At 40.4% G+C, this 24,680-nt stretch overlaps 1 protein-coding gene and 1 non-coding gene across 4 annotated transcripts in view; both read left to right on the plus strand.

Annotated features, from left to right (window-relative positions):
* Nucleotides 1–24,680, plus strand: part of DOCK4 (dedicator of cytokinesis 4) — a 474,663-nt gene that overhangs the window by 55,067 nt on the left and 394,916 nt on the right. The gene's annotated exons all lie outside the window — the stretch shown is intronic.
* TRNAC-ACA lies at nt 23,196–23,267 on the plus strand. Its single transcript has one exon. It is a non-coding gene; the product is annotated as a tRNA-Cys (tRNA).

Below are 24,680 nucleotides of genomic sequence, written 5' to 3' on the forward strand. Positions count from 1 at the left end.
GGCAAGAACACTGGAGTGGGTTGCCATTTCCTTCTCCAATGCAGGAAAGTGAAAAGTGAAAGTGAAAGTGAAGTCGTGTATGACTCTTAGCGACCCCATGGACTGCAGCCTACCAGGCTCCTCCGTCCATGGGATTTTCCAGCCAAGAGCACTGGAGTGGGATGCCATTGCCTTCTCCATTTAATAATCACTAAGATCAGGTATACAGTTAAGGATATCAGTAGTTCCTCTTGAACTCTATCCACTTTACAATCATTCAAACATTTAACACTAGAGAAATGCTGGATAGCTCATCCCTTTACACGGATATGAGGGAATTTCCAATCTGCTTCTTGTGAACACTGTATCATATAAAGTAATGTTGAAACAACATTATGTGGTTTTTATCATTTCTGTTATAGAATGTTATGCTTTGTGAGATAAGAGAGGAACATGCTTTAGCTTTCCAGCCCATAAATAAAGTACACTTATAATTAACCAAATATTGAAAAATGAGTACAGTTTATAATTCTTTGTTGCTGTAAAATTTTTTGCCAAGTTAAAAAATGTTAGCCAGGTGTGATTTTCTTTTTCCTTCCTTACCTTACTTCTAAGAAGCTCAGGTGTTTTTTTCTTTTTTTTTTTTTTCTGATTGCTCATGAAATTCTAGCTCATAATTGCCTGGTAGGTTCCAAGTGTACAGTTCTTTTGGATTAAGGAGATAGGGTAGAATGGTAGGGGAGAGGGACTATTGTTTTACAGACTATTTTGTGTGCTAGACTTAGTGGGAGGGAAGCCCTTCCCTCTCACTCATCCTGAGAAATGGATGTTGAGATCTGCACCATAGAGATATAGGAGCTGAGACTCAATATTAAGTAAACTTACAGCTTGTTACGGACCCTAGTCTGTCAGCTTCCAAATCCCATGCTGTTTTCATTACACCCAGGTGCCTTGCGGTCTGAGTTCTGTGAAACAAACTGTGCTGAGGTTCCTGCGTGGAGAAATGTCATTGCTCTCGACTTGGGCTGTTTATATGTTGGTCTTTAGATTTAAGTAAATTTATGTAAAATTGAAAATGTATTTTTCTGCTGCACTAGTGGAGAAGGCAATGGCACCCCACTCCACTACTCTTGCCTGGAAAATCCCATGGATGGAGGAGCCTGGTAGGCTGCAGTCCATGGGGTCGCTAAAAGTCGGACACGACTGAATGACTTCACTTTCACCTTTCACTTTCCTGCATTGGAGAAGGAAATGGCAACCCACTCCAGTGTTCTTGCCTGGAGAATCCCAGGGATGGGGGAGCCTGGTGGGCTGCCGTCTCTGGGGTCGCACAGAGTCGGACACGACTGACGTGACTTAGCAGCAGCAGCAGCAGTCATATTTCAAGTGTTTAGTAGTCATGTGTTGCTCGAGAGTACCACATGGGATAGTGCAGATATAGAGCACGTCCCTGTTGCAGGAAGTCCTGTTGGACAGGGCTGGCCCGGAAGCTGCTTCTGGAAGAGTTCTTTAAAGTGCCCATCCACTATCTTCGTTGGTAGCATTACTAATACACCTAGAAATACTATTGGAACTCTTGAGTTCTACTTACTCTTAGCCACTCATGCACTCTCCTATCTTTTTGAACTCTGCAATCCCCATAGTCTGGGCTTTCCAGGTAGCTCTGTGGTTAAGAATCTGCCTGCAATGCGGGAGATGCAGGTCTGATCCCTGGGTCAGGAAGATCCCTTGGAGGAAGAAATGGCAACCCACTTCAGTTTTCTTGCCTGGGAAATCCCATGGAGAGGGGAGCCTAGAGGGCTATGGTCCAAGGCGTCCCAAAAGAGTTGGACACCACTGAGTGACTAAACAGCAACAACAATCCACATTGTCCACAGTCTAGAGCCTCTTGACTGAAGAGAGGAGAGGGCTTGCATAACCCATTGGTTGGTGATTGCAGCAGAATCATGATACTAGTATATGTGGAATATTACCCAAAGAGCGTTTGTTATCTTGAATAGGTCAGGCATAGAAGAGTAATGATTTGTTTCTTTGCCTGGTAAGTGCCAAGATGTATCTCCCAGCTACAAATTATTCTTTTACATCTGTTTAATATTTCCTTACCGCAAGGTCTTAATTCATTTGGAGAAGGATAAACCAGAATGGGGAGAAATTAGTCAGAATTGAAATTTAGAATATATTCTGATGAATACCAAAATCCTTAGCATTCTCCTCAGGAAATTTTTATGGCACAGGGAAAATAGACTTTTTAAAGGACTTTTTGGGGACGGGGATACATAAAAGGAGTTTTTAACCTAATGTGTATATATTTTATTATTATGGTTTTTTAAAGTAGTTCAGTAAAAAACATCATTTTAACGACTGAGACAGTGTCCTATAAAAGAAAAAATGCTTTACTGTGGATCTCTGAGAAGTCATTTAACCTTCTGAAGTTTATCAGTTTCCTTATCTGTTTCTTCATCAATAAATTGGGATAGTAATGTCTGCCTTGCTTGTCAGAATCATTGGAATCTCAAATGAAATGATGGTAGTCCTTGGGAAATTACCGGTTCTTTCCAAATGTCAGTGTGGCATTGTGTCTTGTATCCTTTTTTTCTAAATCCTTTTTGAATCTAAAGAACATCAAGGTTTTGCATGAGGCCCAGCTCTCCTTAAGGGCACGCTTGTTTCACGTCTCTGGTGTGCACTTTCAATGACAGACCTTGTTCTTGAGAGAGGGTCAATAGTGATAATGATGATGTGATGAAAAATGCTTTGTTTGGGGAGGAGGAGTCCTGATGCCATGGACTCCATGAGCTGTCTTCACTTTATGAACTTGTTCACTCTGAGCCAGCCTTCCTGGGAAATGAGAGAGTCTTTATCTCATGGAGGAATAAATACCAGTCTCCGTCTTAGCACATCTATAGCAGAGAACAGTTGTCTTGATATGTAGTAGACAGTACTCTGTGTATCAGCTGCCATCTTTATTCATGAAAGGGAGAAGTTATCTAATACTTTCACTGGTAAGGCCTAGAAGGATGTTGTGACAAATGTAGAACATCATTGTAGAATTTCACAGTATTCTTTATTTCAGAAACCCAGGGCAAAGAAAAAGGAGTCATTCAAACAAGATCTAAGCAGAATGGAGATGTTGCTCTTAGCTGGGAAGGTAGCACGGTCTTGATTAGTGATGTTTGTAACTTTCAAACCTACAGTTTCTCTGGGTATGGTGTCATTTAAAGATTACTTATTTTTTTTCACCTAAAACAATATTAAAAATTTGCTACGTCATTAGAGTATTTTGACAGGAAGTTTGTCACCTCTGTCTCAATGGTTTGTTTTTATTATTGCTAGCTTTTAAACTGAAGGCTGATTCTACTGAAATATTATTGCTTTTGGTCCCCCAAAGTACCTCGTATGATGCCTTGTGCACATCACTTGTTGATTCAGTAACTGCAGTTGGTAGAAATTGGAGGGTGATCTCTTTATTTTGCGAGGACAATGTGTCCTTCACACATATCCCACATTCTATATTGGAACTGGCAATTAATTTTCCAGTTGAAATAATGTTATAAATAATGGATTTGTTCCCAGAATGGTCCACCAAACTAAATTAACCCATAATATGGTTTAGCTGAAGGAGAAACATACTGGGTTGGCCAAAAATTTCACTTGGGTTTTCCTATAACTGTTTCCAGAAAAACCTGGAAGAATTTTTTGGCCACCCCAATATTTGCTAGAATCTGGAGATGCTCTGAAAAACTCAGAGGTAAATTTTACACAGCTGATAACATACATTGATAAGTTGGTAATTGCCTATTCATTTTTATAGTATAACTTACAAATGACTATCATCTATTTTGGTTATTTCTGACTTCTCAGTGTAGGAATCATCTCCCTTCTTAGGAGCTTTAACTTACAATCTGAAACAAATAAAAATTCAGCAACTGGTGGATGCTGATCTAAATTTAGTGTTGCCTGTTTATGTGTCCAAAGTTTTGCTAAAAACTAGCTCTATGGTTTAAAAATTTTTTTCTGCCTTTTCATTAAATGTAATTTTGAAATGGTCTCATTTTATTGATTCACACTATTTTTCCTGTGTTGTACAGAGAATTCCTTAAAAGCTCAACAAGACAGTACATAGTGGTGATTGTTCTTGCCATTTAGTCGGTTAGTCGTGTCCAGCTCTTTGCAGCCCTAAAGACTGTAGCCCGCCAGGCTCCTCTGTCCATGGGATTTCCCAGGCAAAAATGCTGCTGCTAAGTCACGTCAGTCGTGTCCGACTCTGTGTGACCCCAGAGACAGTGGCCCACCAGGCTCCCGTTCCTGGGATTCTCCAGGCAAGCATACTGGAGTGGATTGCCGTTTCCTTCTCCAGTGCAGGAAAGTGAAAAGTAAAAGTGAAGTCACTCAGTCGTGTCAGACTCTTCGCGACCCCGTGGACTGCAGCCTACCAGGCTCCTCCATCCATGGGATTTCCCAGTCAAGAGTACTGAAGTGGGGTGCCATTGCCTTCTCCAAGAATACTGAGTGGGTTGCTGTTTCCATGTCCAGGGGATCTTCCTCCCCCAGGGATTGAACCTGCGTCTCTTGCATCGGCAGGCGGATTCTTCACTGCTCAGCCACCAGGGAAGCCACATATTGGTGGTAGCACAAGCATAATGCGAGAATTTATTATGCAAAATCCTGAAAATGTAAACGCAATTTATTGTAAAATAATGTTCATGTATAAAGATAACTTTATATAGATATTTCCCATCTTCCATTCCAAACTGTAGTCCTTGAATTACTGTTGAAACTGACACCAGTATCCTGTGTGAACACTGATCCTATTGGTGACATGTTATTGAAATGACTTAACATAAAAATATGTTTACATTCTCTTTACATCATAGACTATACATTTACTCTCATAGCACCTTAGTTTGAATAAATGTTAATGGTTTCATTTTTTGCTATTCAAGATATGTCCTTCAGCTTGATGGATGTAAACTGTAAAAATACTCTTAAGAGTCAATCTTTGGTACGTTTTGAGTAACTGGTGAGTTTTTTCTGGTTTAAAATCTGTGATGGGGACACTGAGACTGTGCATACCCCCATTTGTTTATTTTTAGTTGAATTGCGGAAACAAAATCTTTCCAATACTGCAGGCTAAGACTTGCAGTATGCACGGCTGTCCTGTGGGGCTCTGTGACTTTCTCCCCATCACACCACAGAACTGTGTCCTTGGGAGGCATGTGGGCCCAATTATCATCCTCATGACTATTTCACTTGATGGAAAAAATCTGTAGTAAATCAAGAATATTAAGTCTGTTTGTTAATATTGAAGTCTTCAGAAGCCAGCTGTGCTAAAAGTATTTAGTGCTTATATTTTTAGACGAGTTTGTTAAATGCTAATATTCTCTGTCATGCAATGGTCTAATTGTCCATTTTCTGAGATTGTTACTTACATAGTAAATGGAAGAGTTATTTTTTTCTTGAGGTCTTCTAAACTTAAAGTTGAACATGTGCCTTTAGGTAAATAGAGCATTTGTAAAAATAGCATTCATTTGTACATCTCTGAATGGATTCTAGTTTTTCCCTCTGTCTCAAATTCAACTAGGCATCAGCTTATTGCATATTAGCTGAAATTAGTTGGAGTTTGTTTTGTAATAAATCAGCAGCAGTTTTTGCTGTAGTTAAAAGTATTCTACAATCTGCATTTGTGTGTGACTGCTTTCTTCTTATCAAGCTCAATCTACAGCCACACACAAGTTCTTTTCTTCATGATCAAATTTGTGTAGGTGGTTGGGTCATAGAAACCTTTATGTTCAACCACATGTCTGCAGTTTTTTGAACTTTTCTCTTATTGAAAAAAGATATGCATTTGATAAAAGCAAAAATAGCAGAGCTCTCTGTGAGAGAAGCATTTAGAGGCCCACAATAAAAGAAGCTTATGTTTGCTGAATTTAACCTCAACATAAAAGTGAGATTTGGGAAAAGATGCTCCACTACTGTGCATAACTCAGAGGTGTGTGTTGATGAAGAGCTCCACACACAGGGGTGTCCGTCTGCGTCTCGAATGTGCCTGCTTTCCCATTTAACTAAAAGTTAAATCAGTCTTGCAACCGTCTCTTACCCTGGCTGTGTGAAAGTTGTGGTGAAGTGTGTATGCTACTGAGTTACTCTTTAAAAAAAAAAAAAAAAAAAAAACTACTGCTAGTAAGTAATAGGGGCTTCCTTGGTGGCTCAGTGGTAAAGAATCTACCTGCCAATGCAGGAGACGGGGATTTGATCCTTGGGTTGGGAAGATCCCCTGGAGAAGGCAATGATAACCCACTCCAGTATTCTTGCGGAGAATCCTATGGACAGAGGAACCTGGTGGTCTTCATTTCATGGCATCCCGAAGAGTTGGACACAATTTGGCGATGAGCGCAGTAAGTGATGTGTCAAGTACCTAACATGCGTTATTTTATTTGCTCACTGTTGTCCTATAAGGTAGGTATTATTATTGTTGCCATTGTACCCGTGAGGAAACTGAGCCTGCAAGAAATTAACGTGGCTGCTGAGTATGGGCCACTTGCTCAGGTTCATATACCACAGCCCCAGGCTTCAGCTACTCAGCTGACCTGGCTCTAAGTGCAGATCTTGACTGTTGTAAAACTGCTTCAGACATGGCTGTTGCATCATCTCTCCTAGGAACTGTCTCCAAGGTATAAGAAAAGTACCCAGAATTAAGTTACTCCCTGTGTAGTTGAGTGCCACTTTATATTTCTTTAGATATAGGACTGGTTTCCCAGTCTCCACTTGATAACTCTGGAAGACCAATCTTGAAGATATGCTTTCTTAAGGTTTTCAGCATCCCCAGTCTGGCTGGTGCCAGGCGACGTGTTGTAATTACGTTGTGAAGATGGTGTTAGTCTTACTAATGTTTTAGAAGGAGGTGACTAGGAATTGGCATCTGAACATATGGAAGCCCCGAGAAGGTACTGTTGGTCCCAGGGTGGACTTTGAAGGCCCTGGGGAGGTTGGGGATGGGGTTTGTTAAGTCACGCTGCTGCTGAGGGCCATGAGACATGCCAGAGCAGAGAACTTGGAGGTGTATCAGAAACTAGACTCAAGGGATGAGCAGTTGCTGAGCTGAACAGATGATGGGAAAGTGGGGAAGGTCTGTGAGTGAAAATGAGGCTACATCAGGAGATTTCCATGTGGGAGGGGGACTGACTTGCTATTGAAATACTCGGCTTTGTTTCTTTTTTGAAGGAAATGGTTCAGTACAGGACTCTATGAGGGCTGATCTCTAAGGATGGGGTGGAGGCTGACAGTTGGGAACTCAAAAACCTGAAACTAGTATTGATGAAGAAAAATTCTTCCTTTTCTTTGTCCCTTCCTCCCTTTTCTTTCTTCCTATACTCTGTTACAGGCTTTTATTAGATAACTGCTATAATTCTCTGCACTGTATATACAGAATACCCTTGCTGCTTATCTGTTTTATATATCATAGTGTGTATCTATTAATCCCATACCCCTAATTTGTCCCTCCTTGCTTCCCTCTCCCTTTTGGTAACAGCAGGTCTGTTTTCTATCCCTCTGAGTCTGTTTCTGCTTTACACATACATTCATTTGTATTTTTTTATATTCCACATATAAATGATACTCAGATTTGTCTGATTTGTTACACTAAGCATAATGTTCTCTAGGTCCATCTATGTTGCTTCGAGGACAGTATTTCATTCTTTTTTATGGCTGAGTAGTATTCCACTGTATTACTATACCACATCTTACTCTATTTGTCTGTTGTTGGGCACTTGGGTTGCTTCTATATGTTGCAAATAGTGCTTCTATGAATATTGGGATGTATATATCTTTTTCAATTAGGGTTTTTGTTTTTTCCAGATATATACCCAGGAGTTGAATTGCTGGGTCCTGTGATAGTTCTGTTTTTAGTTTGAGGAATGTCCATGCTATTTTACATAGTGCCTGCACCAGTTTACATTCTTACCAACAGTGCTTGAGAGCTTCCTTTTTTTCCCCACATCCTCTCCAGCATTTGTTTTTTGTAGAATTTTTGATAATAGCCATTCTGACAGGTGTGAGGTGATATCTCATTGGTTTGATTTACACTTCTCGGAAAGTCTCATTCTGTTTTGAACAATTAAAAAAATGAAATTAATTTATAATGTTGTGTTATTTTCAGGTGTACAACAAAATGACTCCGATTTTTTTCCACTATAGGTTATTATAAGACATTGCATATGGCTCACCATATAGTAGGTCCTTGTTGTTTATTTGATCCCAGGGATGGGGGAGCCTGGTGGGCTGCCGTCTATGGGGTTGCACAGAGTCGGACACAACTGAAGCGACTTAGAAGCAGCAGCAGCAGTGTATGTATGTTAATCCCAAACTCGTATTTTATTCCCTACCCACCCCCCATGCCCACCCCCACTATCCCCTCTGGTAACTATAAGTTTGTTTTGTGTATCTATTAAAAAAGACTCATTCTTGAAATAAAGATAATTGAGAACATTGGAACTATTTACCTATAAACTACCTGGTTGTTGGGTAATTTGTTCTTTGATATTTCTGCCAACTATAATAAAACATTTGCATGGTTTTATGCACTTATCACTGCAATTACAATATGCTGTGGTCATTTTGGGAGATGCTTGATTAAAAAGGTAGTCTTCCAATCTTAGGAGTAGAAATTCCTCGGGCAAGGAAGTATTTGAAAGCTTTGGATTCCCACTTAGGTTCAAATCCAGGCGTAGGCTCTTAACTAGTTTTGTTATTTTAGGCAAATTAAGAAATCAGCTGTTTGTTTTGTAAGTGGTGGACAGCAGCGCTTTTGAGAGAATTAGATAGTGCGCATGTGCAGCACTTGGCCCACCGGCAATGCGCAGTTGAGTGTCAGCAGCCACTGCCTCTTCCCGTTCTCCCGGAAGATGCACCCAGCACATGCCGCTGAACCTGACCCAGACATCTCTGGGGGCTGCCCTTAGGGCATGTCTTATGTCTTTGGGTACTTGCCAAGCAGATCTGGTGGCTTGGCCAAATTCTATTCTATTTCTGTTTTCTGTACCAATATTTTTCATCCTTCTTCCAGATACACTGAATCCAGGAAACAGGAACTTCAGAAATGATATCTTCGAATATGAGATGAACCTTCTGTTCTGAGTGTATGTGAACTTCGGTTCTCCTGTTGATGAAGGAAGTTCTGTTCTTTGATAGTCTTATTTTCTGCAAAATAGAAAGCTCTGTATACTTTTTATAATGTTCTTTTCTTCTAATTTTCTTTGTAAGATGTTTTCTTTTCTATAGAAGCTTTGAAAGTGAAAGTTGCTCAGTCATGTCCGACTCTTTATGACCCCATGGACTGTACAGTCCATGGACTTCTCCAGGCCAGAATACTGGAGTAGGTAGCTGTTACCTTCTCCAAGGAATCTTCCCAACCCAGGGATCAAACCCAGGTCTCCCGCATTGCAGGTGGATTCTTTACCAGCTGAGCCATGAGGGAAGCCCAAGAATGCTGGAGTGGGTAGACTATCCCTTCTCCAGTGGATCTTTCCGACCCAGGAATCAAACTGGGGTCTCCTGCATTGCAGGTGTATTCTTTACCAGTTGACCTACATGGGAAGCTTTTAAGACCCTGTATTTTCATACATAGAGAAGTTATCAGACCCATGTTGGCATGTGAGTGATAACAGGAAAGTTATCATGTGTGCTCTGAATCGGTACTCTGAAAGGCCCAATTACTGAAAACATGATTGTTCTGCATTTTTTTCCTTAGTCCTGGACTTATATCAGCCTGTGGGCTCAATGCTTGAGCATAGAAATAGTGATATATTCAAGTGGGAAACCAAGAATTGGTAATGACAAAGGGATGGCAATGACTCTGTCTTCCAGAGCCTGGGACTGATCCTATAGCTGCACCATCGTTTACTCCACAGATGTTAAAGAATCAAAAGTCCCTGTTGACTGGCATGAAAAATTTCCATGGGGAGTCTCTTTATCCACATGCCAGAAAGAGATGTGTTAGCAAATAGCACTTCATAAAATGTGAGAAAAAGAAATGAGAAGATGTTGTTCCAGTAATCAGGAATTGAGCAAGACAAAGCCATGGAGCATAGTTGAGACTGTGGATCCTGCAGCCATACTGCCTGGGTTCAAACAGAGTTCTGCAACTTAGTAGCTGCATGTGCGCATGTGTGCTCAGTCGTTTCCGACTCTTTGCAGCCAAGGGGGCCGTAGCCCTCCAGGCTCTTCTGTCCAGTGGGATTTTCCAGCGAGGAATACTGGAGTGGGCTGCCATTTCCTCTTCCAGGGGATCTTCCCGACTCTGGGATCAAACCTGCGACTCTTGTGTCTCCTTGCTTTGGCAGGCGGATTCTTTACCACTGGGCCACTTGGGAAGCCCTAGTAGCTGTATGAATCTGAGCCAATCATTCAACCTCTGTGTGCCTCAGTTTCTTCATCTGTAAGATGGGGATGTTATCTACCATCTCATAGGCTTGTCTTGAAAATTAATTGTGTTAATGTTTATGAAGTGTTTAGAATAATACCTGGCATTATATAAGCTTCTTTTAAATATTAAATACTGAAAATGATAATAATGGGTATTTGCTGAGCTGATTGGTTGGCATATTTCTGTATAAGACTAAAATATGAATAAGCATTGGTTAAATAGATTCCATGAATTCATAAAATCTGTTGCCTAATACTTTGAGACTTTATGTAACATTTCACTTCTCAAGTATCTTCAGCCTAAGCACAACTATTTGGCATACTCAGAATAACAAAATCACTTACAGTCTTTTTTTATTCAGTTCTAAGTCTGAGGCATTCTACCCCTCCCACTATACTGTAATGTCTGGAAACTGTATGCATCTCAAGATCCATGGATGTACTTAATACTGCATTCCCCTTGCCCGCCCCCCCCCCCCATAAAGCTTTTACTTAATGTTTCAGTTAAAAAGATGCTATTGTCTTTGACTAGGAAACAGTGATACAAGAGTCCACATAGATGTGTTTATGTATCTTCAGTTGGAAAGTTCAAAATTAATGTCTAGGAATAAGGGAAATGGTGCACCTACCTGTTGAAGGAAGGACCAGCATACTCATTGGCCAGAGTCGTCCACTTTAGTTCCCAGGAATCGCACTTCAGGGCTCCAGGGGCTCCACTGTATTCACACAACACGAGCTAATGTTCCATCTTTTTGTCCAGTGGTTGTGTGCCAAATTGTGGCTGAATTGAATGTGGCATTGGATTTGCATCGACATGAACTTGGAGGTCATTCTTTAAGTTAGGATCTGGGAAGAATTAACTGTGGCAGGGGCTCTTAACCAGGGAGCCCATGGATAGAATTCTGACTCTCTAAACCTGGATGGGAAAAGAAAAAAATTCTTCATTTTCTCTAATCCCCAAGTGAAATCTAGCATTTCCTTTTAAATATGAATGTAGGCAACAAATCACAGTAGCATTTAGCCTTTGAATTATAGTACTTATGAAATATGCCACTACATCCTGATAGTCAGTGTTGTAATAGAGAAGCAAGAAGGCAGCTGTATCAGAATTTGCTTTTGTAAAATAATTTTATCACTGTCTTTCAGTGCAGTTGTGTTCCTTTTTAAGTCCTATGTTTTTATGCTTTTAAAAAGATTATTCTGAGAAGTGATCTCTAGACTTCACCAGATTGCCAAAGAGTTCTAGGGCAAACAAAAGTAGGAACCCTGCTCTCTGTTGGTTCTGATTCTTTGCCATGCTTCTGTTTTTTTCTGCACCGCACCCCTCTGCCTGCACTCTGGAGAGCAGAGAGACAGACTTTTGAGAAGTTCAGCATCAATTGCATCGCTAGAATCTGTTCTGTATTCTTGACTCTGGCGACGAAGCTTCTTTGGTTTTGTCTGCGGTTTATGTGTCTTAAAAGAGCAGACTTTCTTTAGCTCTTCTGCTGCTATAGGACAGTACTGTCTACAGAAATTTCTAGTGAAAGATGTTGATTCATGACAGTTCATTGGAAAGCTGGATGCTGAAAGCAAGACACAGCAAGCAGAGCACATTTAGCCATGGGAGTGCGGAGGAGGGAGAGTGAGAGTGTGCTTGTGCAAAGGGATGGTAGGAGGCCCGAGAGGAGAGCTGGTGGGGGCTGTGAGATGAGGTGGGAAAGTAAGAAGCTGGGTGGAATGAGAAGATGGAGAGGTAATTAAACTAAGGCCTTCCAGTCGACTCCTGATGGAAACTTCTCCTTGTCCAAATCCACATTTGCTCCTGGGGACTGTTCCTGTGTAGTTAAGGGTGGATTCTTCACCTGTAACTACAAGTAGTTAAATTCAGTTTAGAGCTTCTGTGACTCAAGGCTTTTCTGTGAAGTCTCCCTTACCTCCCAGATAACTCCCTTATTTTAGTTCACATTGTTTAGCTGATGTGTTTTTGTCAGATTTTATACTGCTGCTGCTGCTAAGTCGCTTCAGTCATGTCCGACTCTGTGCTACCCCATAGATGGCAGCCCATCAGGCTTCCCCGTCCCAGGGATTCTCCAGGCAAGAACACTGGAGTGGGTTGCCATTTCCTTCTCCAATGCATGAAAGTGAAAAGTGAAAGTGAAGTGGCTCAGTCGTGTCCGACTCTAGCGACCCCATGGACTGCAGCCTAATAGGCAAACTGATGACTTTTACCTTTGAGGGTGTTTGGAAGTGTTGGGCATGGAAATGGGTAGAAAGTCATTCCAAAAGAACGTATTTTTAGGCAGAATCTCCAGTAACAATAAGAATGTCGAGTCTTTGTGAAGCCAAAAGATAAAAGTTACTGGTCAAGTGGATGAGGCCAGAATGTAAAGTGACATGCATGTACTGATTGATGTATCTATAAATGGTTATGCATAAAAATTAATTCTGGGGAATTAAAAAATGTTTATTCTAGTAATAGCAGAGTCCAGGTTCAGATCTTGAAATTCCTGCCTTTTGTTTGGCACTCCTGAAGTTGGGGTAGCCAAAAAGGAAAGGGATCAACTTTTGGCTCTTTGTTAAGGAAGGGCTTGGTAAACCCTTGTAGGATGACCAAGCTCTGGGGTCTTCTGTAGCTCTGTGTTGGAGATTTCAAAACTCCTCCTTGTGCCAGCCATAGAAAGGGCTGATTTTACAAAATCTTTCTTGCAAAGCATTTAATATCCAGCTGCTTCCCAAAGCTGAGTTCCTCTGTAATGTCACCTTGGGTTCCTGCTGCAAAAACTGATGGATGTTGTTAGTGTTTGATAAATACTGCCACATTGTGACTTTAGATGTCAGATCTTCAGATTTGTTACATGGGCCACTCACTGTGGGGACCATGTTTTATCCTGTTAGAATATTGTATCTTCCAGTTATTTCACTTTCTATATTGGAAATAAACATTTGAGCATGTTCTAATGAAGTATGCAGTTTAAAAGAACTTCAGTTCAGTTCAGTTTAGTCGCTCAGTCATGTCTGACTCTTTGCGACCCCATAAATCTCAGCACGCCAGGCCTCCCTGTCCATCACCAACTCCCGGAGTTCACTCAGACTCAAGTCCATCGAGTCAGTGATGCCATCCAGCCATCTCATCCTCTGGCGTCCCCTTCTCCTCCTGCCCCCAATCCCTCCCAGCATCAGAGTCTTTTCCAATGAGTCAGCTCTTCGCATGAGGTGGCCAAAGTACTGGAGTTTTAGCTTCAGCATCATTCCCTCCAAAGAAATCCCAGGGCTAATCTCTTTCAGAATGGACTGGTTGGATCTCCTTGCAGTCCAAGGGACTCTCAAGAGTCTTCTCCAACACCACAGTTCAAAAGCATCAATTCTTCGGCACTCAGCCTTCTTCACAGTCCAACTCTCACATCCATACATGACCACAGGAAAAACCATAGCCTTGACTAGACGGACCTTTGTTGGCAAAGTAATGTCTCTGCTTTTGAGTGATGTCAAATAATAGATTGTCTTATTTTTGTATACTTGCTCTCATGCCCCTGCTTTGCTTTGTTTTAATTTTTTGACTTGGCTGCTGTGACCTAGACTTCTGACTTTAGAGTCTAAGTCAGATGAAAATAAACATTTCCATGCAAATCATGTTTCTAAAATCATCCCTGGAGTGCATGTGTGTCTAGTAGAATGCAGAGCTTACTAGAGAGAAGGATGAAATTAGGTGAGCCTGAAGAAGTATAAAAATCTTGTTTAATGACTGTGTTAGTTTTTTATATAGATTAGCTGTTACTAAGTAAGGAATGCTAAGTCTCTCTGGAATTTCTCATCCTCTGAATAGCCAGTTTTGGTACTATAAACCGAGAAGACTTCTGTTGTATCTCTTAATATATAATATTGCAGTATCGCAAGCCCTGAGGCCCTATTCCTGAAAAGCATATGCTTGCATGTAGTCGGTTTTATGTGAGCTGAACCAATCTCAGGTCTAGGATAGGAGTTTATTAGTGCATGTATATGTGCCTGTGTGTGTTGTTTAAGAGAGATTTTAAGGCCTGGAAAAATGAGACATGGCCAGTTAGAGCAAAGCATTGCCTAGGGACATGGTTCCTTGATCACAGCCTGATCCTTAACACTTAGGTTTATAAAACACCCTCATTACAACCCTTGAGTAGAGTCTTCCGTTTACACCCGCCCTTTCCTGTACTGTTTTCCTGCTGCTCCTTCCCTCCCCTCTGACACCTACAACCTTGATCCCCTGCGAGGTGCCCCATCCCTGCCTTGGCTCCTACATGGCTCCTTCTCACAACATAAATATTGTTTCATCACAGAGCAAGCTGCTCTTACAGAGGCACAAGAAGAGGTCTGAATTTATAACTTACAAAGTATAGCACTTTTTGAAATTTTAACAAGCAAAAGGTGTTTTATAATCTAGTAGGAAACAAATCTCTGATGATGAAGCTCAGGCTTTCAGAAAAGGAGGTTGTTATGGGGTGGGAACCCTCTTCACATCTTGGTTCTTTGTCTATCCTGATAGTCCCAGTAGGTTCCTTGATATTGGCAAGCATCTCTTGGAGAGTGAGTGTACCGTGGTGTGCTTCAGAGAGATGGCATTCTGGCATAGGGTGCGATTATGAGATTCCTCTGACGAAAAGACACATGGTTCCAAAACCACCAGGGTATTTTCACAGCTGTGCCAGAAATCTGGGCAAATGGGCATTGGATTATGAGTTTTGGCATTGTGGTGCTGAACCACAAAACTCTGTGGCTGCTGCTCTGGCTGTTGCTGACCTGGCATCTGCTAGGGCCCCCCAGTCCCCCCAGACCTGACTCAGGCTGCAGCTGTGAGCTGGGTGCCTGCTGCCGCCTGCATGGGCAAGTGTGGGAAATGCCAGGCGGCCTGGCAGGTTTTAGTGTGGCCTTTGGATCCTCGCTGAGCCATATGGTGCTAAAATGTCAAACTGTTCCCAAGTGTGGGCCACGATTGAGGAGGCTAGATAGAGAAAACACCCTTTAGATAAAGGATCTGCTGAGCTTTGTTATTCCCCAGCCACTGGCTTCATCACTTGGATGCTTGAATGAACATTTATTAAGTAATCTTTGGTTAATAGTGAGCTACTTATATTTGGGGAGGTAGCAAAGTAAAATCATTTGTTTCTTATTGGCAAAGATTAAATCTCCCAGGGTTCCTGTATCTTGCATGTAATAAACTGTCAGTAGAAGAAAGTGAAATGAATGGATGATCTATAAATAGAATCTAATGGGAAGCAATAGTCTCAGAAACTGAAGAAAGAGTTTGAAGAATCTAAATCTCCCCAAAGATGATAACATCCTTAGGCTGTGGCTGCAGAGATCTTACTGGAAACTAAACATTCTCCTAGTTTCCAGTTCAGCTTCTTTCTGCTATATTTTGGCAATTGCCCTTGTTGGTGGACTGACATAATGCCTCAAGAAGTTTACAATCTATGTAGGAAGACAAAACAACATAACAGGAACTTACGGATGATCCCAATCAAAACATCCACAAGTACTAAGTGATTGAGGCCAAAGAAAATGTGCAAGTCCGAAGGGAGAGAAGGGGAGCTGAGTGATGTGGTTCGGATGAGGTTAGTCCTGGCAGGCTTCCTAGGGGAGGCGGCTGGGCTTGGATTTGGTGCATTAGCTCTTGTCAGTCCCACACTCTGAACCTTTACGTAAACACGATTTTCTCATAGCACAAGGAATCTGCCCTCTTGGAAAGAATAAGAAGAGAAGGAAGAAATGTTTGAACTCAGAGAGTTTTTTTCCTGTTTCATACTTTAAGGGGCCTCAAACTTTTAGATGTGCCTCGAATGCATAGAATTAAATCTTAGATTCAGTTTTACCCTACGAAAAAGACAAGTCATAACATATAGAGAGGTGCTATAGCTTGAGAGGCTTTTTGACTCTAGTGAGTCTTTGCTATCTTTTCAATTTAAATAGCTTCTTCCTGTCTTGGTTCATAAATATGCAAGGAATTGCTTTGATTTTACTTAACATACTTGACCGTATGTAAGCTCAGATATTTGAGGCGTTCTAAGCAGCCACGTTCACATGGTGGATTGTGACATTTCTGGGCTTGGGTGCTGAGGAGGCAGCCTCTTTGTGCCCACTGACTGTGGAGGCCTCATCTGTGTTTGATATTTAACATAAAGCTTTGCAGTCATATGGAAGGATTCCTTTGAGTGGCCTCAAGAAAATGTTCTTAAAAAAAACAAAGCAAAACTTTATTTTGAATTAATTTTAGAATTACAGGAGAATTGCTAAATTATACAGAATTCCTAATGTATCTGACTCATGACCGTAGTAGATTGTCACCTCTTGTCCACAAGAAGACACGTGTAAGAACGTGTTTTGTTGCCTTGTGCGTAATGTGAACTAGATATCTAATAACAAACAAATGGATATATAACCTGTGTTATTGTCATACAATGGAATGTTACACAGTATAGAGAGAAATAAATGTCAAATGCATCACAGTGAGAAAATAAAAACAAGTTGCCGAAGAGTATATATACCTTATGGTGCCATTTTCTTCAGGCTTGAAAGCATGCAAAGTAGTATTGCATTCTGTACTTGCATGTGAAGTAATAGTGTCAACACTGCCACATACAAGTAGATGATACAAAATTCGGATTCTGGTTTCTTCTGTAAGTGGTTAAAAAAATACTGGTGAGCTTTCTTGTGTACTTGTGGCATTTAATTTTTTAAACTAAGTGGTGGACACTCTGGGGTTACTATGTTTTCTACTGACTGTTTCTCGGTGACTAAAATGTTTAATTTAAAACTTGGTAAATTATAATAATACAAAAGCCCAGCCAGGCCATTCATTAGAAATGCAATAGTGATTAGCTTCCCTGAGAATGGTGTACCTTCTGAGTTGAAAGGCAGAGGAGAGAGGCATCTATTTAATTATTGGCTTGACTACTTGGGTGAACCCTTCAATACGTCTTTAGTTTTCTGTGTCACATTTTCTCCACTTGTAAAGTTTCTATGGCTGTCCTTATGAGCCTATTATAACATCCAGAAATGAAAAGTCAGAGTTTCAAGCTCTTCAGGATGAGAACTGTAGACAAAAGGTAAGCAAAATTGTCTGTGGCTTCTGCCAGAATTGACATCCTGGCCGCCCCACTTATTAATCATGTGACCATGCTTCACTTTCCTCATCTGCAAAAATAGCCTAATAGTAGTACAGGAGATTCAACCAGTCCATCCTAAAGGAGATCAGTCCTGGGTGTTGATTGGAAGGACTGATGCTAAAGCTGAAACTCCAGTACTTTGGCCACCTCATGCGAAGAGTTGATTCATTGGAAAAGACTCTGATGCTGGGAGGGATTGGGGGCAGGAAGAGAAGGGGACGACAGAGGATGAGATGGCTGGATGGCATCACCGACTCGATGGACATGAGTTTGAGTGAACTCCGGGAGTTGGTGATGGACAGGGAGGCCTGGGGTGCTGCGATTCATGGGGTCTCAAAGAGTCGGACACAACTGAGCGACTGAAATGAACTGAACTGAGTACCTGCTTATGACAATGTTTTCAAGACTGAATGAATTAATGTATGTAGAATCTGTAGAGCCAGTTTTCCTTCTCTCTCTTCTGGGTCACAGACTTGTTTTATTTGATCTCTGAAGGATTGGATTATAGGATGCTTTAAATTTGATTGGGGTGGGGGGTTAACTTTTAAAAGTATGGATTTCTGGCTTCTCTTTAACAAATGGAACATCTACTGGCACTGATTCCCCATTGCAGCCTGGCAGCACTGCTGTCTCCTGTAGATAGACGTATCCACCGTTCAGTGCAATTCCCAGCAACTTCCTCATGTCTTCCAGGCACTAAGGCAGCCTGTGTATTGCTATCTGATGTCTACCACTCACTTCTTCCCAGTGATGTTACCTCCTTGGCCTCCCATCAACATTTGAGTTTACAATTGATTTGAATGGGTTTGCAGTGATACAAATACGGAACTGGATTATATATCAGCAATGGGGCTTTCCAGAGAACTTGAACTGGTAGGAGATTTTTATATCTGTGTTTGTATTTATGTTATCTCTCTCTATATATAAGGAAACCCTTGGACGAGAATTGATGCTGCAAGTCTCGAGGCAGAATTTCTTCAGGACCTCAGTGTTTTTGTTAAGGCCTTCCTAATGGTTGGATGAGGCCCCACCCACATGATCTAGAATAATTGTCTTAAAGTCAGCATGTTATAGGTGTCACCATATCCATAAAATATCTTCAGAGCAGTTAGTTTTGATTAGATTAGTATTTGATTGGATAACTGGATACCATAGCTTAACCAAGTGGACACATAAAACAAACCATCCCAGTTTATGTTTTTTGGAGCAATCTTATGATATCTATGTGGTACCTATAGCCTTTTTTCTGTTCTTTATAGTAAAGGATAGTGGTGGCATTTAGGATTTTTTTGGAGGAGCTGAACGTAAAAAACTCTGAGAACCTTGAGCTTTGCAAATAAAGCTGCTGTGTCTGAGTTGGGATCTAAGAGGCTGAATGCTGTGATCAATGACGCAGGATGCTTCCTCCAGGCAGGGTGTAATGGAGATCCTGGGTTTGTCAGTACTGGCTCTGGCATTCAGGGTAGAGACTATTGCAGATGCTTAGAGGAGTTTTGGAGGAAGACAGGATGTGTAAGAAGAACTAGATTTCTACACCAGTTGTAGAGCCTCCTGTAAACCAGGTGTATAGGTGTGTGCTGTTCCTGCTTCAGGTCAGGTATTAATGCAGGTTCTGAATACCTGTCTCTATTGTTAGCCTCTGTGTGGCTTTGTGCATTGGAAGGCTGCCAGCAGAACTCAAAGGGAATCCTCTCAAAACCTTCTTTGTTTCCTAGAGATTTTCCGCAGCTGCTAAGGAGAAGCTGAAACACAAGGCAAAAACAATCTTCCATGTATGTCTGTCTCTGCATTACTATTTCTTGTAAAGCATCAGTCAGGATGATTCTAAGCTTAGTTTTTCATTTGTGGAGAATAGGTGAATAGGGAGTTTGAATAAAGCCCTAAGACTCTATTTCTGTGTGTTTTGTGCTAATTTATGACAACTTAAAATCCTGAATATTTATGTTTTATTTCTGAGAAAAAATAGACTGGCTAGAAGATCCAAAAATAATCTTCAGGAATGATGCAAAAACCCCAGGAGTTCAGCCTCAGAGCTTTAATCTCAAAGAGTATGTTCTGTGTGGGACATACTAACATGCTGAGGAGCAAGCATATAAGAGCTGAGATCGTGGGCTCTGGGTGCAATCTGGACAGTGGCTGCTTGGCATGAAGGACAGTATCTTACAGGTGACCAGTAGAGGTGCCAATATTTCTCCTTTTTAGAGCTTCCTGTTTAAGGGCAGATCATAGAGCCTTGAAGTGACTGGGTTGTTATTCCAACTAATCTTCTACTTGTATCCTTCATTAGAACCATGAAGATTAGCTTTGATTTTTTCTTAAGAGAATTCTAGCTGTATTAATTTTTATTCTTGGACAAGGTCATTAGGAAGGAAGGGCAGTGAATTTGGATTTGGGAGCTGGATGTCCAATCTCTGCTCAGGTAGTACCTTAACTTGGCAGCCTTTAGGCAGGTCACTTGGGCCGTGTCTTCCTCTACTTAACCCCAAGGAGGTTGAATGGGACAGTAACTAAAACCTAGAGATACTCTAAAAATTTTCCTTGCTCTGTAAACTGTTCCTTGGGAGAAACTTTTAAGTTTGGTTGGAGCCTTGTTGGAAACTCTCACAGTCCCTTGATTCTTACTTTTCCCGTAACTAACATCCTCTCTTTATTCCGTGGTGAGCTGCATGGTCTAGCCATCAATTGCTCTCTCAGCGGTGTCTCTTCTCTCTTCAAGCCACCTGACTCTGCTATTTCTTTGTTCCTCCTCATCAATGACTTGACTATCCTTTCAGCATATCTTTATTGGTTCTCTTAATTGTATGGCTTTGATTCCACACACCCTCCCCCCGAAAACTTTTAATTATCACTGTTAACCTGTAAAGCACGTACCGTTTTGTCACACCAGGCTACAGAATTATCAGCCTGCTGCTGAATTTAATTTGATAGTTTTCCTTTTCCCTCTCATTTTAGGTTAGATAAAATGAAATTGCCTTCTCCCATATTTTAAGGTTAACTTAGCTCTGTCCTTTTCCTAAGCTGGGTCTTACCACAGGTTGTCCTTAATATTTCAAAAACGATACTTCTGATGACAGTGTTGCATAAAGAAATGATGGGAGTGCCTGCTATTGGGATTAATGGTTACTTCTATTGGGATTATTGGGATCACTGGAAGTAGTACCTCTTTTTTCCTGTGACAGACTGCCTTGCTTTGGGGGCTCATAATGGTTTTATTCAAAGGAATCACACCTTTTGGGGGTTATTTTCATGCTTCCTACTTTACATGCAAGAGGTAGCTTCTTTGTTAATTAGAGGTAACTAGACTCCATTGCCATTTGCGGTTGTTTTCTGAATCCCTGAGGCCCTGGTTTTGAATGTGTATCGGTTGGTTACAGGAGCTGCTGCTGCTGCCAGGGTAGGGTAGGCAGTTTTGGTGGAGCCGGGTATGGCCAGGAATGCTTCGAGTGGCTTCTCTCAGAATCTGGACATATAATGAGTTTCTCTGAGCTATTTGGAGTCAGTGACCACTCATGGCCTCTGTCTTTATGGTATTCTGCCCTTGTAGTATTCATCCTTGATCTCTACGCGTGTTACCTGAATGTTTAAATTGTAACATTTCATCTGCAGATTCTCTCCTGGTCATTCTACATTAGTTCTATCAAAGGGACCATAGCCTGTTCTCTCTATTCATTGTTGAGAGTACAGGCAGTAATTGTCCTTCCGTATCATATTCCAGCCAAACTACTGAGAGTATGTTGGTTCCTTTTTGGATAAACCATATCTTAGGAGGATGTTGGCAGGTTGGAGTAGACCAAGAAGTGGGCAAGTGTCTTAGAAACCATGTGATTTGGAGGATGATGGTAGGGAGGAAATTATTTAGTCTAGGGGTAAATGATGCTGGTGGCTAACACTGAACTGAGTGTTGATTATGTGCCAAACACTGTATAAAAGATTTTATGTATGTTATTCCATGCACTGATCATATGAAAAGCCTGCAAGGCAGGTATAGCTGTTAGGCCCATTATACAGATGAGGGAACTGAAGTACTGAGTTCCATTTTTCTTTCTGCTGAAGTTCAGACTTTTTGGCTTATTAACACTGGAGATATTCTTTACTTATTATTCATCTCACCTTGCCTGCCTTTTTGCTTCTTCTCAGATCCTGTAACTGAATCCTGTTGTCCTTCCCCATTGAAATAGGATTATGAGATACCATACATACAAGCTCAGAGCCTGGTGTTAGCATATATACCAGGCCTCTGAGGAGTGTCAGCATTCTCTTCTCATTTTTCAAATTATCCATCCATCTCTGCTTTTCAAAATCCTCTTCATCCTTAAAAACCCATTCTAAATGTGTTCTACTGCAAAAAAAAAAAAAACCTGCCTGATCACATAAACGGGGGATAATTGGCCCCTTCTTGCCTCCTAGAGAATCTTGTTTATTTCATTGTAGTGCTATTTACAGCATTTGACCTTGACCTCTGGTTATTTGTATCTGGTCCTTTTTCTACCACCTGATTATAAACTTGGAGGGGTGGAGGCACATCTCCTCCCCCACGTCATCCTCCAGCAGAGGGCTCGACACATAGCTGGTGTTACATGCATATGTGAATAAGTGAATAAATTACTACGGCATTTCATAGCAGGCTTATCTTTTCATAAGTGTCTGGATTAAACTAATAAAAATTATTTTGTGTTCCCTCAGTGCATTGTACTTGTCTGTGGGAGTGGGAATTGTGCCATGATTTTAGGCTGAGTGATTTACAAGCCAGCCTGGGATTGGAGACGTGAAATAAACCACAAAGAAAAATCTACAAGTAGATAATGGCTTTTTCTGTGTTGCTATTCTTCATAGTTTCTATATATATATTTTTTTTAAATGTATAACATAAAACAGGTTTTATTTATTCTGTTCTCAGTTTCTTCAGAACTTTGAAATTTTGTAAACTATTGATTTGAAACCACAATGAGATAAAAACTTTTGTGAGTATGTTTAATTTACAGTGACATCTTTGGAAATTGGTCAGAATAATTCCGCTTTATACCTGTGGCAATGGTGTATGACACAAGAGAAAAATATGATTACTTTTAACTGCTGTCTAACACTTGGTTTTCTCCTTTCGGCTGTAGATTTAGATGATTATTTGGGGGAAGATTGCCTGTAATTAAGATGAATGTGGAAGGGAATTGATAGGGATAGTTGATGTTTTACATTATTTTCTGTACCCGTTGGTCTTTTCAACTGGTCTTTCAGATATTCCTGGGAAAACAACAAAATTCAGTTTTCCATTATTCTGGAGTGATTTACTTTTTTGATGAGAGGAATGACTGGAATTTTATAGAACATTTAGAAAAGAGAGTTAGAAGGGTTTTTTGTTTGTAATATTTCTGATGGTTGAATTTCTTTTTTCTATGCTCTTGAATTCCTTGAATAATAGTCTTCATGCAGCTTAATCAAGGCAGCAAGCTGTCAATTGAGAGGATATAATAGTCAATGCTTGGATTGATGGCTTCCTATTGATTAAAGAGGATAGGTTGTAGAGGTAGAAAGAACTTGCTTTAGGGGATAAAATTAATAAATAAGTTAGGCTGTAATTAATGTTAGAATAAATTTAATGTCTTTTACAATCTTTCAATTCAGAAATTTTTTTCTCCAGTACCTACTGTATATATGGTACTATGTCAGGGAAGTATGTGTGCTTCCCTGGTAGCTCAGATGGTAAAGCGTCTGCCTACAATGCAGGAGACCCAGGTTCGATCCCTGGGTTGGGAAGATCCCCTGGAGAACGAAATGGCAACCCACTCCAGTATTCATGCCTGGAAAATCCCATGGACTGAGGAGCCTGGTGGGCTATAGTCCATGGGGTCGCAAAGAGTCGGACACGACTGCGTGACTTCACTTCACTTTAGGGAAGTATAAAGAAAGAAAGACGATTAATTGCTAGATGGAGAGATGTATGGATAGATAGATAGGGATATCTTAATGCCCTAGTTCTGACAAAAACGTAAAGAAGGAGAGGAAGGAAAAGCTTAAGTAGCTAATAATAAGCCTTTTACTTGCATGCTTTTAGCGATTTTTAAATGACTTTAAATGTTTAGTCCATGACCTTTATCAATAAGCTTGAATCATACTTACTTGAAAAATACACTGACTTTTAATTTAGCAATGTAAAAGGATCAATTTAAAGAGCTCCAATTAGAATAATTATGCCTTCATTAAAGCAAAGTTGATTTAAAGATGTAGAAAGAGTGAATTATACAGAAAGGAATTTATTAAATATTGTATTTTTATTTAAAGTTTATTTGTGTATGTATGTTATAAGGATGAAATAAGTTTTGCAGCAATCAAGGATAAATACTGATTAAGAAAATTATGGAAGTAAATTTTTTTTATCATGAAATATTACTGATATTCAGAGATGCCTGATTGAATCATAGGTCAGGCATTTTTCTTACTAAAAACATAATACACATGGAGATTTTTGAAACATACTTGATATACATATTTTAGAGTATTTAGAGTACACTTACTTTATTTTTCTGGTCTTAGATATTTTATCTATTATAATTTTTTTAAGTCATTTAAAAATATTAGTAAAAACCCTTCTGTGGTTCATTGGGTCTGTCCCACAGTTCATGGGGTCAGGATGCCATGTCTTTGGAACAGATTGCTTTAAGAGATACAGGATCTTGATGGTTTGGATGGTGGATTTACACCTTCTTCCATTTGCTGGTCCATGCCTCAGGGACAGGAATGTGGTTGTAAAGCCGCAACCCAGTTTATTAGTTTTCTTTATCTTGAGACTAAACTGTGAAGGATTTGAGACTTGTCTAATTATAGCTGAAATGATTCTGAAGCATTGTAATGGAGTGAGAAATTCAGAGTAATGTGAATCCTATCAATAGTACGTTATATTTTTCAAAATGCAAGAGCAGTTTGACATCATCCAAAGTAGTTGTTTTTTATTTTAAAAACTAAGTCTTGGGTCAGCACTATAGTAAAAGTTTCACCAAATAATAGCCTGACATTATGTGATACATTCTAATATTTTCCTTTCCATTCTATTTCATTCCCTTGCATTTTATTCCATTCAAAAAGTCAATTTCACGAGCCATTTTAGGAACCGTAAATGAGACACAACTCACAGTTCAAGAACCACCGATTCAGAGTAATAAACACCTGCTT

Source organism: Bubalus bubalis, chromosome 8 (genome assembly GCF_019923935.1).
Source record: "Bubalus bubalis isolate 160015118507 breed Murrah chromosome 8, NDDB_SH_1, whole genome shotgun sequence".
In the NCBI taxonomy this organism is placed as follows: Eukaryota; Metazoa; Chordata; class Mammalia; order Artiodactyla; family Bovidae; genus Bubalus; species Bubalus bubalis.